We start from the raw sequence: 13,555 nt of genomic DNA, 5'->3' as shown, positions 1-13,555 counted from the left end.
GTTTCTCCTTTTGTGCTTCAGTGACTTGTACCTGGCTATAATAAAAGACCTGCCCACATCCTCTGCCACAGAGAAATGAGGAAGATCCCCCCACAGCCTGTGTGACCACATAGGGTGATGGATTGTTCAGCACTTTGTTTACAAAAGACAACTAGGGACTCAAAGCAGCGGGAGTCAGAGTGAAATGTGTTGACTCTTAGAGACAGGATGTCTTTGTAGTCCTGTCCTGAGGCAAGACGAGATTTGGGGATCCCTTTCATATTATTTTGACTTGTCCCTTGACTCCTGTTGGCTTTATTTCCGGGCAGGCTCTCCTTATGTGGTGGCAGCCTAGTCTCTACCATCCACTGTCTTTGACAATGTTTAGAGCCCTTTCTCTTCCGGCGTTTGCATGAAGCCTAGGATAGGGCCTTTCGATTCACTGCATCACACTGAGGCGTGAAATGCAGCTACTTGCTGAATCTCACTGAGTGGGAAGAAATCAGTACCACAAGAAAGTTATGCTGGTGGTACTGAAAAAATATTCAAGTCTCAAACAGAACTTGCCTGTAGAAGCCAAAACTGATCCATTCCTGAAATTATGTGGAATGATCACTGCGATTCATTATGGTACCATATGTATAAGCAGTAAGCTCTTTATCTTGTCAGTATTTTCGTGGATCTTCCATGTTTAAACACATGGAAGCAGCACTGCTCTGGGAGGTACGGGAAAGGGGAGGAATAGAGCCCTGTTGCTTGAACACCTCCCAAGTGCCTAGGGAAGCTCTTAAACACATTTTTGCTCCTCCCTGGCATTGCAGAGCCCAAGTTTTCCTTTATGTAATTATGTGTCAACCTGATAATGGCGATATAAGATTCTGCACTGTGGATTATGTGCTGTACTCATATTTGTGTCAAGATACTGGGCTGGGAAAGATTGCTACAGGGATCAAGAGGTTTTATCTGTGGCTACAGTAGAAAAGCAAACTGGGAAGATTATAACAATGATAAGATTAATATTTTATAATCTCTGCCTCATTTTTCTTCATTACTTCAGGTAATCAAAAGTTGACTCACAGTACTTGTATCACCTCCTGGATACACCCAGGAGCAGCCTCAGCAGGGACCAAGACTATCTAAGGGTAGGAAACTATCGAAAGCGAACAGCCACTTTCTTTCTTCTTTCTTTCTGGAATGCAGCCTTTGTGCTGTTTCTCAAGCCTTTATTATATTTTCACATTCTTTACAGACCAGTGCTGTTCACCCCTGCCCTTGGGCATGGGTAAAATGTGGTCCCCTCTACTTTCTTGGCTCTAAATGATGTCCCAATTCAAACCCAGTAGAGATGAACTCAGTGTTTGTGTATCTGCATTTACATTTCTGAGAAAATCATGTGAAGCACTCCTGCCCATGGTTCCCCTGAGGTCAGAAGTCTACTTACTCAGTAAGCTGTGGCCCAGAAACAGAGCAGACAGTGCTATGACAGATTCTGCAAGAAGGAGGCATTAAAGATGCAGAGGGAGGAAGCCCCTGGATTCGAAGACACTGCCATTTCTAAAACTCAGTCTTTTCTATCTAAGCTTCTGCAGGCTGCAGCCCGTCTAGGCTATAATGCTGAACCTCAGGAGTGAGCCTTCAGTGAGCCTCAGGCTCAGAACCTCCTTTGAGTTTGGGGTCCCCCTGACTTACCCCTGTTTTCTGTATCCTTGACCCTGCTCTTCCTCCTTATCCTATCTCTCCTGCATGGTGGGAAGAACCTCTTTTTCTTGGGCTTCTGAGTGTCTTGGGAAGTATTCTGGCTACCACAAGCAAATCTGTACCGTGTTTTCCCCCTTTGTGGCCCAGATATTTGGGCGATTTAGATTCCCAAAGCTGATTCTCATGCTTTGACATGGTTTAGACTAAAATGAACACATTCCTCTTCTTACCAGCATGAAGAACAATTAAAATAATCCCAGAGAATCAGGCTGTGGTTTGATATCAGCTGCTGCCAGTTTCTCTTCTCTTGTGGTCCACAGTATTTTTCTCCATGAGAAATATTTAAGTATTTTGCTATTATTCCGTAAGGATTGATGTTCCAAATATAAAAGCTTTGTCGATGAGGCCACATTTAAAGATAGGAGTAAGAATATTTTACCCGTCATGGGTCTCTTAAACTGTTTCTGTTTATAATTGGCTGCGAATCGTTGCTTTGCTTCTTGCCTTCATGGCTTTTCCTAACCACTTGGAGGTGATATGGCAAGCAGGGAATTCTTCCAACCTTATTGTTCTGGAATATGTCCTTCTATTAGACGGCCAGTCCCTCAGGGGAAATTCTTTCTTATTCAAAGAAAAGAAAGGAAAAGCACAGACAATAGTTTCTTCAGATGAGAGGAGTATGTTCTCACAGCAGTTTCCATTATGTTTAATCGAAGAACCTGGAACATAGAAATCTTCTCTGGGTTTTGGGAGCAGTTATTACGTGCTCTTGTCGTTGTCTTTCAGAGTGAGCAAGCAAATGGTCCAAGGTGAAGCAAGCGCAGAATGCTCACCCCACAGTCTGCCTCTGTCTCCACTGGCCCACAGTTACGGTGGTGTTTGTTTCTACCTGAAAGGTCTTTCCTTTGGAAAACACGGATTCAGGCAGCAGCAGATCTCTCTGATGGTATTCCCTTGGAAGGGTCAGGGAGACGTACTGTCCCTCACACTTTACGAAGACAAGTCTGTCTCAAGACCAATTTAGACAATTTTTTAAAATGTCTACCCCTGAAAAACATTTGAAGAGCTACTCTAAAATAACTTCACAAGTAGTTGACGTGTTTTTATGGTCAGCTAATACATTGGAGAATATTTAAAAGCCTGACAGGATCTTCCCTGGCTCAGAAGCCCGAGCCTTTGAAGCAGCTGATCACTGGCCTCCAGTTTGCTTCTTTCGGTGCAGCCTTCCTCCATTCTCTAGACGGTGCTGCCAGCCAGTCTCGCCTTTCCTACCCTTCTTATCCTTCCCACACTTAACGATCTCAAGAACCAACTCAGTGGTGCTTCTGAACTAGACCGCTGCACATGCTGTTCTCTCTTCTGGAATGCCCTGTGTGTGTCCTTTCTCTCGGTGTCATTATCAACTCTTCTGTCGTCCTTGATGGGCCCCGGGCTGCATTGAAGCCCCCAGGATGTGCTTACCAAGAATATGGCCCTATCCTAAATTTCTTGTACTCTGTCAAGATACCTACATTCACTTTTACCCCATTGAACTGTAAACTACTGAGGAGAGGGATATCGTCTGATTTACTACAATGTCTGGTCACGTGTGTTTATATACCCTGGGATGTCTGAGCCTCCTGGAATGGAGATCTTAAGGTTAGAGAGGTCTAACCTTTGAGGAACTGGAAACGTGCATTCAGAATGGCAAGGGTGGTTTAATGTCTCATATATCATCGTTAAAATGAAATTAGTCATATTTTTGCCCACTCTTGAAATAGAAGAGACATTTTTAAAAGGGTTTGGCACAGTCAGGATCATTTCTGGTTGTTAGGAATATAATGGGCATTTGGGGAACCCTTGAAAATAATTCCTTACATTGTTTTCTCATCTCCTGACCCCTTGTGCTTCTTGTGTATTGCCTCCCAGAGTCTTAACGTGGTCCCCAGAGCCCCATGAAATGACCAGTCTCTGTCCCTTTCAGAACAGCACCTTCACACCAGTCTCTGGTTGTTCGAGCAACCTGGACTCATTCTGTCACCTGCACTTTTGCGCAGGTTTTTCCTTCTCAGCTGGGAAGACCGCCCTCCTGCTCTGCTCCTCTACTGCAGAGAGGCTCTTGCCCATGCTCCCGGTTTCCGCTAAAATGTCATCCTTCTTGTACCCAATGACTTTCCATCCTAGGTACCACCAGGTTTGCAGTTATTTTAATGAGGCGCCTCGACTCTTCCTCATCTTAGAAATTATTTCCTTGGATGTCTCACCAACGAGAATATAAGGACTTGGCAAAGTCTGCACTGTAGTCCTGTAATGCAGTCCTTGGGCTGGCACCTAGTTGGTGCTCAGGATTAACTCAGGCAGACAGAGCAGCTTGTTCTTGGTCTCACCACCTGTCTCTGTTTACCGCTCACTGGTTTATTTCTCCCACTTTACATTGCCCTTTTCTACACTCATACAGTGAAACTCCAAGAATTAGAGAAGCCATGCAGACTATCAGCTATAACACCATGGCCCTGAGAATAGGCTTCACAGTATTGAACCTGAAATTCACATGTCCTGTTTGGCTTCTGTTTGAAAGCCTAGCTGAACGGGCAAATCCCATTCTGCAGCAGCTGGCTTATGTGAACGTCAGCTTTGTGTTCTGAGTAGCAGTCGCTGATGTTAGATGGAGGAGCACAGACATTTCTGGGGTGGGTCAGATATCTGCAGTGCTCTCTTCCTGTGAACACTGTTAAATCCAATAGGTCGGGAGAAGAGATGACTGCTTGAGGCGCATTGTTTATACTATATTACTTACGCCTGATGGAAAAGTTCCTAACAGTGGTTTTCTTGCTGAAGATACGGTTATGGATAAAATCTGGAATGTGATTTTTTTTTTTGGTAGGGGATCATCATAATTTAGGTGGACTCCAAAGAAACTTGATATTGGGAGAGGCCCAGAAAAACATTTGGGTCCACACAGCTTCTTTAGCATTAGCACTCAGTCCTCCAACAAAATATAAATGCTCTCTGCTTTTAATTACTGTCCATATTCAGGCCAAGGTAATTACTTTGGGCCAGACTGATATCATGATAGAATAGCAGTGTGTTTCCTAAGAAGATGCTAAGAAACCCTTAATGAATTAGTGTTTTGACTTATGTAACAGAATACTGAGGGATTGGGGAGGGTGAAGGGGTGAAATCATAGATTTTTGGCAGCTGTCTGCCATCATTGCACTTGGTAATCTGCTTCTTATTTAGTTTTCTGTTACGTAAAATCATAGCATTCTCAAGAAGTATTGATCACTGCAGGACGATTTATAGGGAACAAAACCATACTGTGCTCAAAAAACTTTCCTTTAGAACTGAGATTACGGTCGTTATTGAAATATGTGGGTTTTTACTTAGAAAGTACTGTGGTTTTGTTAAACAGAAGTTATTCAAAGGTTAAAATAATTTTAATTTTAACTATTAATATTATTAAGAACAGATTTTTTAACCAGGTCTGACTGAATGCAAACAAGAACAGACTTGGAAAAGAAAATTGGTGGCTAGGAATGCAGAAATGAATCAAGCAAGGGCTGTGCCTTGGCCACGATATGTACAGAACCATACATAGTTGTAAGGTCTAGTGATTTCCCCAGACTGCGTGGAATCTATATCACATTTGCCCATTTCCTATTTCTCTTGCAGTGATAATCCAACACAGGGCTGGATTAGGAGCACTCAGAATCAACAGACTTTGTATTCTGCTTGCAGAGTTCAGCTGCCCCTTCTCTATCTGTAGCTGGTTAGCAAGCAGAAGGGTTTACTCTTTAGCCACAGATGTTTTCAGGGACACTTGTGAAACCAGATGTGGCATGACCCAAATCCTTCACCAGTGTCTACTAAGCTAAGTGTTAGTCCCCTTTGTTGAGCCCTGGGCCGTCTAGGAAATACAGTTTAAGTTCCTGCAGGTAACAGTTGAAGACAATTGGGTAATTTATAATTGTTCAACTATTTTTGGTAATTATTGGTATCCTCCAACATTTAGTAAAGAAGCTGTAAGTCCTTTGCTCACAATCTTACCAACAGGCCACCGTGAAAACAAGTCTCATGCCAGTTCTTTAATACATGCAAACATTTGTTCACAAGCATGTGAAAAAGCAACTTGTTCCGAAAGCTCAAGCAAACCCTACTTCTCTGTCCTTTCAGGGTTCTGATGCCACTTTGCTTCAGGGCACACACATTATTTTTAGGAATCTTCACCTTCTGTTTGGACTCAGGTGACTGAGAGATCTGAGTCAGCAGCTAAAGGCAAGGTTATTTAAAAACCAGGTTGGGGGCTTACTCCTAAAACCCCTGCTCCTAGAGTACTTTTGTGGGTTCTTGCAGAAAAATGCAAGGCCTCTGCAATATACTGAACCAATCCAAAGCGGACACCTCCAGTTTCTATTGTAGTTGTGATGGTCATTGTCCATTATAATCATTGGTAATACCCTTGGTGTTGATCAGAAATAAACAGCCATAGCATGTGTAGCCCTTTGCTTAAATATTAGTCAGAATGCATCTTCCTGATTAAGGCAGTTGACCACATATAAGATTAAACACCTTTTCATGCTAACATAGGCTTTCACATTTCTATCACACCAGCTCTATACTGAAGCATTCCATGGTCAGTTACATACCAATATGAGTGCTGTATTACCTACTCTCAAGGTTTCTTTTTCGTCAAGTAGGAACAATAGTGATGGTGATCCCCTTGGGTTGTGAAGATTTGAAAAAGATAATGTTGGTTATCATCATGACAAGCACATAGCAAGTGATTGATCAGTGTTAATCGTTATCATCTAGCAATTCGGAATAATATTATTACTTAGAGTTCCATACACAGGGTTTCTTAGAATGAATTCTGCCTTCTTTGTATTTTAAAATTGCCAAATTCTGGTACTCTTCAAAAGGAAGCTCTCCAGACTGCAGTCCCCCCTCCCTCTGTACTGGCACTGGGTGAACTCAGGGCATTTTCACTAAGCTATATCCCCAGCCTATTGTTTTGAGATAAGGCCTTCCTAAGTTACTAAATCATGGGCCTAGGTGGGGCTCGAACTAGCAGTTCTCCTGTCTCACCACATCTGGCTGTCTCAGCGATCTTCATGGCTGGAGAATTTGCAAACTAGAGCTAGAAGTAACTGGAATCCCAGGATCTATGGTGCTCCTGACCTGGGGCTGTGGCTGTGCATAGGGAGAAAGGAGCTGCACTGTGCAAATTGAAGGTGCATTCTTCCCACAAGTGCGATCCACAGGCCTCACCTGAGCAGCACAGTGAAGGATAACTGGGAAGAGCTGTCATAAAAAGACAGCGAACGTCTACCCCAACCCTGGGCCGTGTGCTTGGGTTCCTCTGTCTGCTGGTCCTACCGACTCTGTACTTCAGAGGCTCAAGCTGAGGTGCGGAGAGATTGCAGACTTTGCATGCAGAGATGGGATGATCAGTGGATCAGACGGGATTCAGTCCTGGGTCATCTGTGTGTCGGGGGGCTGTGCTGTCAGACTTGATGTCACATGCAGACAGGTGGGGAGCAAGCCCAGCCTGCGGGCTACTTTCAGAGGTGCAGAAGCCCTCCAAATGCCTCAAGGCGGTTACCAGGGCTGTTCCTACTTCCGCCATCCAGAGTTGTATCACTTGCCCTGGATTTTGAAAACTCCCACAGTGCCTGCCTTGAGAGTGGAAGGCATGGAATCCTGGCTTGTCCTGAATTAACGTTCCCTATAGCTTTGACAACCCCCAGATAGGAAACTTTAAATTTTGCAATATGTGTCTCTTACATGGAACATTCTCTGTGCTGTATTAAATGACAGCAAGGGAACTCAGCTCATCACAGTTGTAAAAGAAACCACAGCATTCCTGAGTTTAAATCTCAAGTCATAACAGTTGTGTTTGATGGGCTTTTAAATATCCTGGAATTTGCATTTCGAATGTGTTATACATCACAAAAGGATTTTAATGGTGTTATCACATCAAACACTGTAATCACATCCTATAATTTGTATAACTACCACTGCTGTCACTGTGTCAAAAATCAGGTTATTTATGATATACACAGCTTCTTTCCTAGAGGTGATGGATGGTCCTGGACCAAACTCTTTGTGGACACTTGAAATGACTTTGTATGGTAGATCTGGCTACCTCTGTGGAAGTCAGGGAAGGTAAGCAAGAGGTTAAGAGGTAGAGCAAAATATCAAATACTCGATGGAACCAGCCAACATGACCCGAAGGCAGGCCGAGACGGGGCATAGAACCTTGGCTAAAAACCAAATAACTCATTTTTTTAAATGTCCAGAAGATCCACATAGACATTTCTCAAAAGAATACCTGCAGAATGCTCAGCGTTACTAATCACCAGGGGAATGTATATCAGAAGTACACGAATATCTCCTCACTCTAGTTGGAAGGGCTGTTAGCAAACAGACAAAAGATGACAGTGCTGGTGAGGACATGGAGAAAAGGGGCTGCTTGCACACTGTTGGTGGGAACATAAATTAATGCAGCCAGTAGGGAAAACTGTATGGAGATTCCTCAAAAAATAAAAACAGAACTACTATATGCCAGCAGCCCTTCTCCTGGGTATATAACCCAATGTAATGAAATAAATGTGTGGAAGAGGTATCTTCACTCCTGTGTTTATTACAGCGCTATTCCCAGTAGCCAAGATATGGAAATAACCCGTGCATCTGTCAGCCGATGAATGGACAAAGAAATGTGGCACATGCACACTAGGGGGTGGAATTCAGGCGTAAGAACAGAATGAATTCCTGCCATTTGTGACAGCATGGATAGGACTGGAGATCATTATGGTAAGCAAAATAAGCCGGTCACGGAAAGACAAGTAGGAATGATCTCACTCATATATGGAATGTAAGAAAGTTGATGTCATAGCAGTTGAGAGTAGATTAGTAGTTCCGGGAGGCCGGGGAGAGGAGGTGTATTGAGGGTAAGAAGTTTTACTTACGTGGGAGCAAGAAGGCCTCGTGTGCTCTTGTGTAATAGGTTGGCTACAGATAATGTACCATGCATTTCACAGTGCTAGAAGAGGGCTGGGAATTAGCCCAGTGGTGCCTCTGCCTGCTTCATGAGAGCAAGGTCCAGAGTTCGATCCCTGGTACCAAAAGCAAAAGAAAACAAAATGCTAGAAGAAAGGAATTTGAAACATTTTTTTTCCATAAAGAAGTGATGGCTGTTTGAGGAGACAGATACGTTTGACCTGATTTAAACATTATACAGTATATGCATCTCTTGAAATATCACATGATACTTTACTACTATGTACATTTTTTTCTGTTTTTATATGTAAGTTAAAAATGAATTTAAATAGAGAGTAGTACCTCGTTTCACAGACTGTTTTCTCTCCGCAATGCTGGTTGTGAACCGAAGTGGATGGGAACCGAATCTAATTTCCCCCTAAGCTCAACAATGAACCTACACTTCGAATTTGATTTGGTTCTCTGTCCAACTTAATCTGTGACCGGAGTCGTGTAAAGAATCAAGGCCATGAGCCGAGGAACCACTGTACATGTACCAGAAATCACCTCATCTGCTACGTAGATTTTTTTTTTCTGTTTTTATGTGTGAGTTAAAAATGGACTTAAATTCAAAGCAAAAGATTGAAACCTGAAATCGGGGTCACACTGAGCAGCCGGGGTGCCCTGTGTCGCACAGTGAGGCCAGGTCTGTGACTCTGGCTGTCGGCCTTCCAGGAGGCTGTCCGGGGACCTCGCCACCCAGAGTCCCTCTGGGCAGCCTGGGCTCGCGCCTCCCTCTTTGTGCTCACACTGCTTCAGGCAGGACAGGGAGGAGGTACAAGTGACTTGTGAGATGTTTCTTGTCTGCATTGGTTTTTTCTCTCCCCAAACTGTTAGATTGTTGGATTTAACCTCTTCTGTCCGTGCTAGTCACTTCCAAATGTTCACGTCCCAATCAGTCCTATATTCCAACCTAGACCCAGAATCCTGCAGGGAAAGATTTGGGGCTGTTAGCATATGGAAGAGATGTTCTAGGAGAGTGTCTGGAATCAAAGGAAAAATAGAACAGGCCTGCTCTAGAGGAAAATGGGACAAGTGAAAAAGGCAGAGAGGAGAGGTACAGCAGAGTTGGCAACAGGCGGGGGAGAAAGTGATTGAGGCTGTTTCCGTGAGCAAGGAGAGTTCTTATTTATCTTATTTGCTCTGCCACAATTTAAAACCATGTATCTCACCAAAAATCCACTGCATTTCCACAGGAGCCTTCAAAGGGAGTTTCTGGAGGAAAGTGTGAGGAAGCTCTGATTCTGCTCTCTCCACATTTTCAGGAAGAGGGCCAGGAGCATGTGCTCAGGACACTGAAGCAGCCCAAGACCAGAGCAAGTACAGCGGCAGGAGGAGCTCAGAGCAGGGGTGGAAATCTAAAAGCTTCACCCTTCCCCAGGTCCCCAGCAGCCCCCAGCAGAGCCGTGGGGCTTCTTCCTGCCTCGGATGGGTTGGGATTTGTTAGAGCTAAGTCTCATTGTTGGGAAATCTTGCCTTAGAGGTCTTTCTTTTTTTGTTGTTGTTGTGTTTTATTTTTGGGCGGGGTGGTTTTTTGAGACAGGGTCTAACAATGTAGTTGGGACTGACCAGGAACTCACCATGTAGCCCAAACTGGTCTCGAACTCACAGCGATCCTCCTGCCTCAGCCTTCTGAGTGCTGGGATGACAAGTGTGCGTCACCATGCCTGGCTCCCTTAGAGGTCGTTCTGCCAGAGGTTCAATGAATTATCAAATGTGGAAAATATTTCAATCACTTTGGCTCTTTTCGCTCCTACTGAGTTATGTAATACCAGTTCCTTAGCTTCTCCAGCTGAAGAATGGAGAGATTAGTGTGGCTTAGGTGATCTCAGAATCTGATATTCAGCCATGTGTGAATTTAAGCAGTCTGTGGTCCCTCCCATCAAAATTTGTTCAGGCATGACTGATCTTCCTTGGTAGAGGGCCCATCACCCTCAAAATGTTGTGAATCCCTGGTATAGATCTCTTAGGTTTCCTCCATCTGTATAGGCCTGTTTATGTTTTATTTTATTGTAAATGGCTTCTCTTCATCTTCCTGAATGGCAGGCAAAATGCATGAATCATTTGCTGTAGGGACATTCAGAGGCCAGCCAGTCTGAATGCAGGTTTTCATTGTGTGCCTTACTGTGCAGAGGTGTCATGTGACTTGTGTATGAGAGAGACAGGCCTAGGCCAGCTGACGACGGCTCTGGTTGGCAAAAACAAAAGAAAGGTTGCCCAGAACCCTGCTACAACATGTTAGTAGCAAATGAGGAAAACACCTCTGCGAGGCAAAGGTCCTGTTTATTCTACTCTCAGGTCTTTTTCCTTCTTGCTATTTGAAGTGTGTCATCCACTGTCTCTCCTGCCCCACCATCCCCTTAGATACTCTTGTTCCAGTCTTGTACTTTTGGGATCCCTTCCTGCCTCTCTTTTACTGGGAGGTGAGTGCACGGCAGCTACCTGTCACTGAGGCCTTCCCTCGTTTCCTGGCTGACTTTTTGTTAATCTCTGGGTCTCCTACTGCGGATCCTTGCCCTTATTCTCCAGGTAGAAAGGAATGATCCATTACTCCCTCATAGAACCACCTCTTGTTCTTGATTATTTTTAGCATAACTTATTATCACATATTCATAGACCATTTTAAAAATTATATCTCTCTGGCTTACTCTAAGTTGAGCTTGATAGTACTGATCAGACTCTCCCCTCCGTCCCCCTTCCTTCCTCCTCCCTCCCTTTCCACTCCTTTCCTTTTCTCCCCCACCCCGTCGTCTCTTTCTTTCTTTCCTTCTTTTGTTTTGCATCTATGTCCCCAATAGCCAACACAGTCTCACACAAATAAATAGGTAAATGGATGAGTGAGTTGGTAAAATAATCTCCACTTGAGGGAGCATTATTTTGTTCTTTAGTTTAATCTGTTTACCTAACATGGAGTAATTGAAGTCCCTTTTTGAGTACTGCCTCCCCTAAGGACCTTTTCACTTCTCCTTCCCTCTGTGACTCCCCAGTCGGTAAACATCCCAGGGCAGAGTCGTGCCCAAATCTCTTCTCCGCCACTCTTGGTTGGCCCAGGGTTGATGCTTTACAGATGTATCATTAAAGAAATAGCATACAGCTATATCATTAGTCCTGGTAGGGTCAGTGCTAAAAATAATTGCTCATGTCATGCTTTATCATGTAATTACTCCTCCGTTGATAGACAGTATGCAATTTAGTATCTATCCTATCCATTCATGGTTAAAAGCACACAAACACACACAACTGATTTTATATATGGCGATACCGAAACCAGGCACGCAAACGGTGACACCTTGCAGAGCCTGTGTCTGTTTATCTTTCATGTGGCCCACATACCCCTACCCACATCGTGTGATGGAGTGAATGAATTCACGAATGTGTGACTTCAGCTTGCTGTCTTTTATTGTGTTAGATTTTCAGAGTTTCCTATGCAGAGATATGGAAGCCATATTAAAATAACTGTGGTTGTTACTCATTAATTTCAGTTAGCAACAGAAAGAAAGATGAAAACAACCAAATGTTACTATTCCCACGTTTGAGAACTGTGCTCTCTTGTGGGTGTTTTCTTGTACATACATATTGCAGTGAATACAGTTCTCATGACACATTTTATACCATTGTCTCGAGTCTTAGAGCAATTCAATTCTGAACCGGCCACAGCCCATTTGAGTTAGTTATGGATAACACACATCAAGGTAACAGTCTGTGTTGACTTAAAACTAGCTTGCCAGCTCAAACACATTGCTTCATCAAATATTTCAAACCCCCATAAAGCAGTAATTTAAAGCATCATTAGGACTTTAAAAAAAATCTAACTCAGCATGAACATTTCATTGTTTCTTAAAAGTATGAGCCCAAAACACAGCTGACTTCTGTGCATGAAATTGGAAGGTAGCTATCATAGAGGAGAAAAAATTAACTTTTCTCTACCCTCTTAGCTTCATTAACTGAACCTAACTGTGAAGTAAGCTGATAAAGTACGGGTGATAGGGGAAACATTTATGTCATATGCATGTAAGGTATTTCACAGCAAGGAAGTGGAGACCCTCAAACTCAGTCTTGGGAGCTTATAAACAGGCGAATAAATTGTAAAGACAGAAGTACCAAGACAAAAGAAAAGGGCCCTACTTCAAGGCCGATAGTTCAAGGGCAGAAAATTCCTCCTGCGTCTGCTGCTTCTCAGCTGCCTTCAGCTCGCTAAGCCCTGTGCCAGAGTGGCGTGTTCAGAGGCAGCATGTTCTGACCGTCCACTCTTGTTACTCCCTCTCTTGGCTGCTGGCTTCTGACCGAGCCATTGCACTGCGTTGTCTCCAGTGCGGTTAGCTGAGTTTTTATAAACTTCCTTTCTGATGGGCATTCTGCTATATTTCGCAACTTCGTATTTCCTGTATCTTTTAACTATCACCTTATCTCTCCGTCACGATACTATGTGTGTCATAATGATCTTCATACTCCTTTCCCTTATTTTGGTGCTGGCGTAGGGCGTTGTGATCTTAAGGGAGATTGTTCCTCATCGTCGTGATTCTTTGTCTACCCCTTCTCCGCCGTCTGCCCAGGGGAGCGCGCTGGCCTGGCCGACGTCCTCAGCAGCTTGCACCATCTTCTCTAGACTTAGAGCTCACGCTGCAGGTTCTGCCGCTCCCACCGGTGGCCCTGTGCTCGCAGGGGCCACCCTGAGCTGGTGCTGTCTGTGTGTCCTGTGGTTCCGAGGCAGCAGCTGCTTGTGTCAGAAGAGGCTCCTTGGGCTGGGAGTTTGGCTCAGTGGTTCCACCGCCTGCCTTGCAAGCGCAAGGTCCTGAGATCGATCCCCAGTACAAAAAAAAAAAAAAAAAAAAAAAAAAGAAGGGGGTTTTTGGCCCAGCAC

General features: G+C 44.0%; 1 protein-coding gene across 1 annotated transcript in view; it reads left to right on the top strand.

The window, feature by feature from the left end:
• The window catches only part of Cacna2d3 (calcium voltage-gated channel auxiliary subunit alpha2delta 3), a 650,190-nt gene that overhangs the window by 383,112 nt on the left and 253,523 nt on the right, over positions 1-13,555 (top strand). The gene's annotated exons all lie outside the window — the stretch shown is intronic.

The sequence above is a fragment of the Fukomys damarensis genome, unplaced genomic scaffold (genome assembly GCF_012274545.1).
Source record: "Fukomys damarensis isolate Sample0158 unplaced genomic scaffold, DMR_v1.0_HiC HiC_scaffold_28, whole genome shotgun sequence".
Lineage (NCBI taxonomy): Eukaryota > Metazoa > Chordata > Mammalia > Rodentia > Bathyergidae > Fukomys > Fukomys damarensis.
The sequence above is the reverse complement of the archived record's forward strand: the minus strand, read 5'-3'. Positions and strand labels throughout refer to the sequence as shown.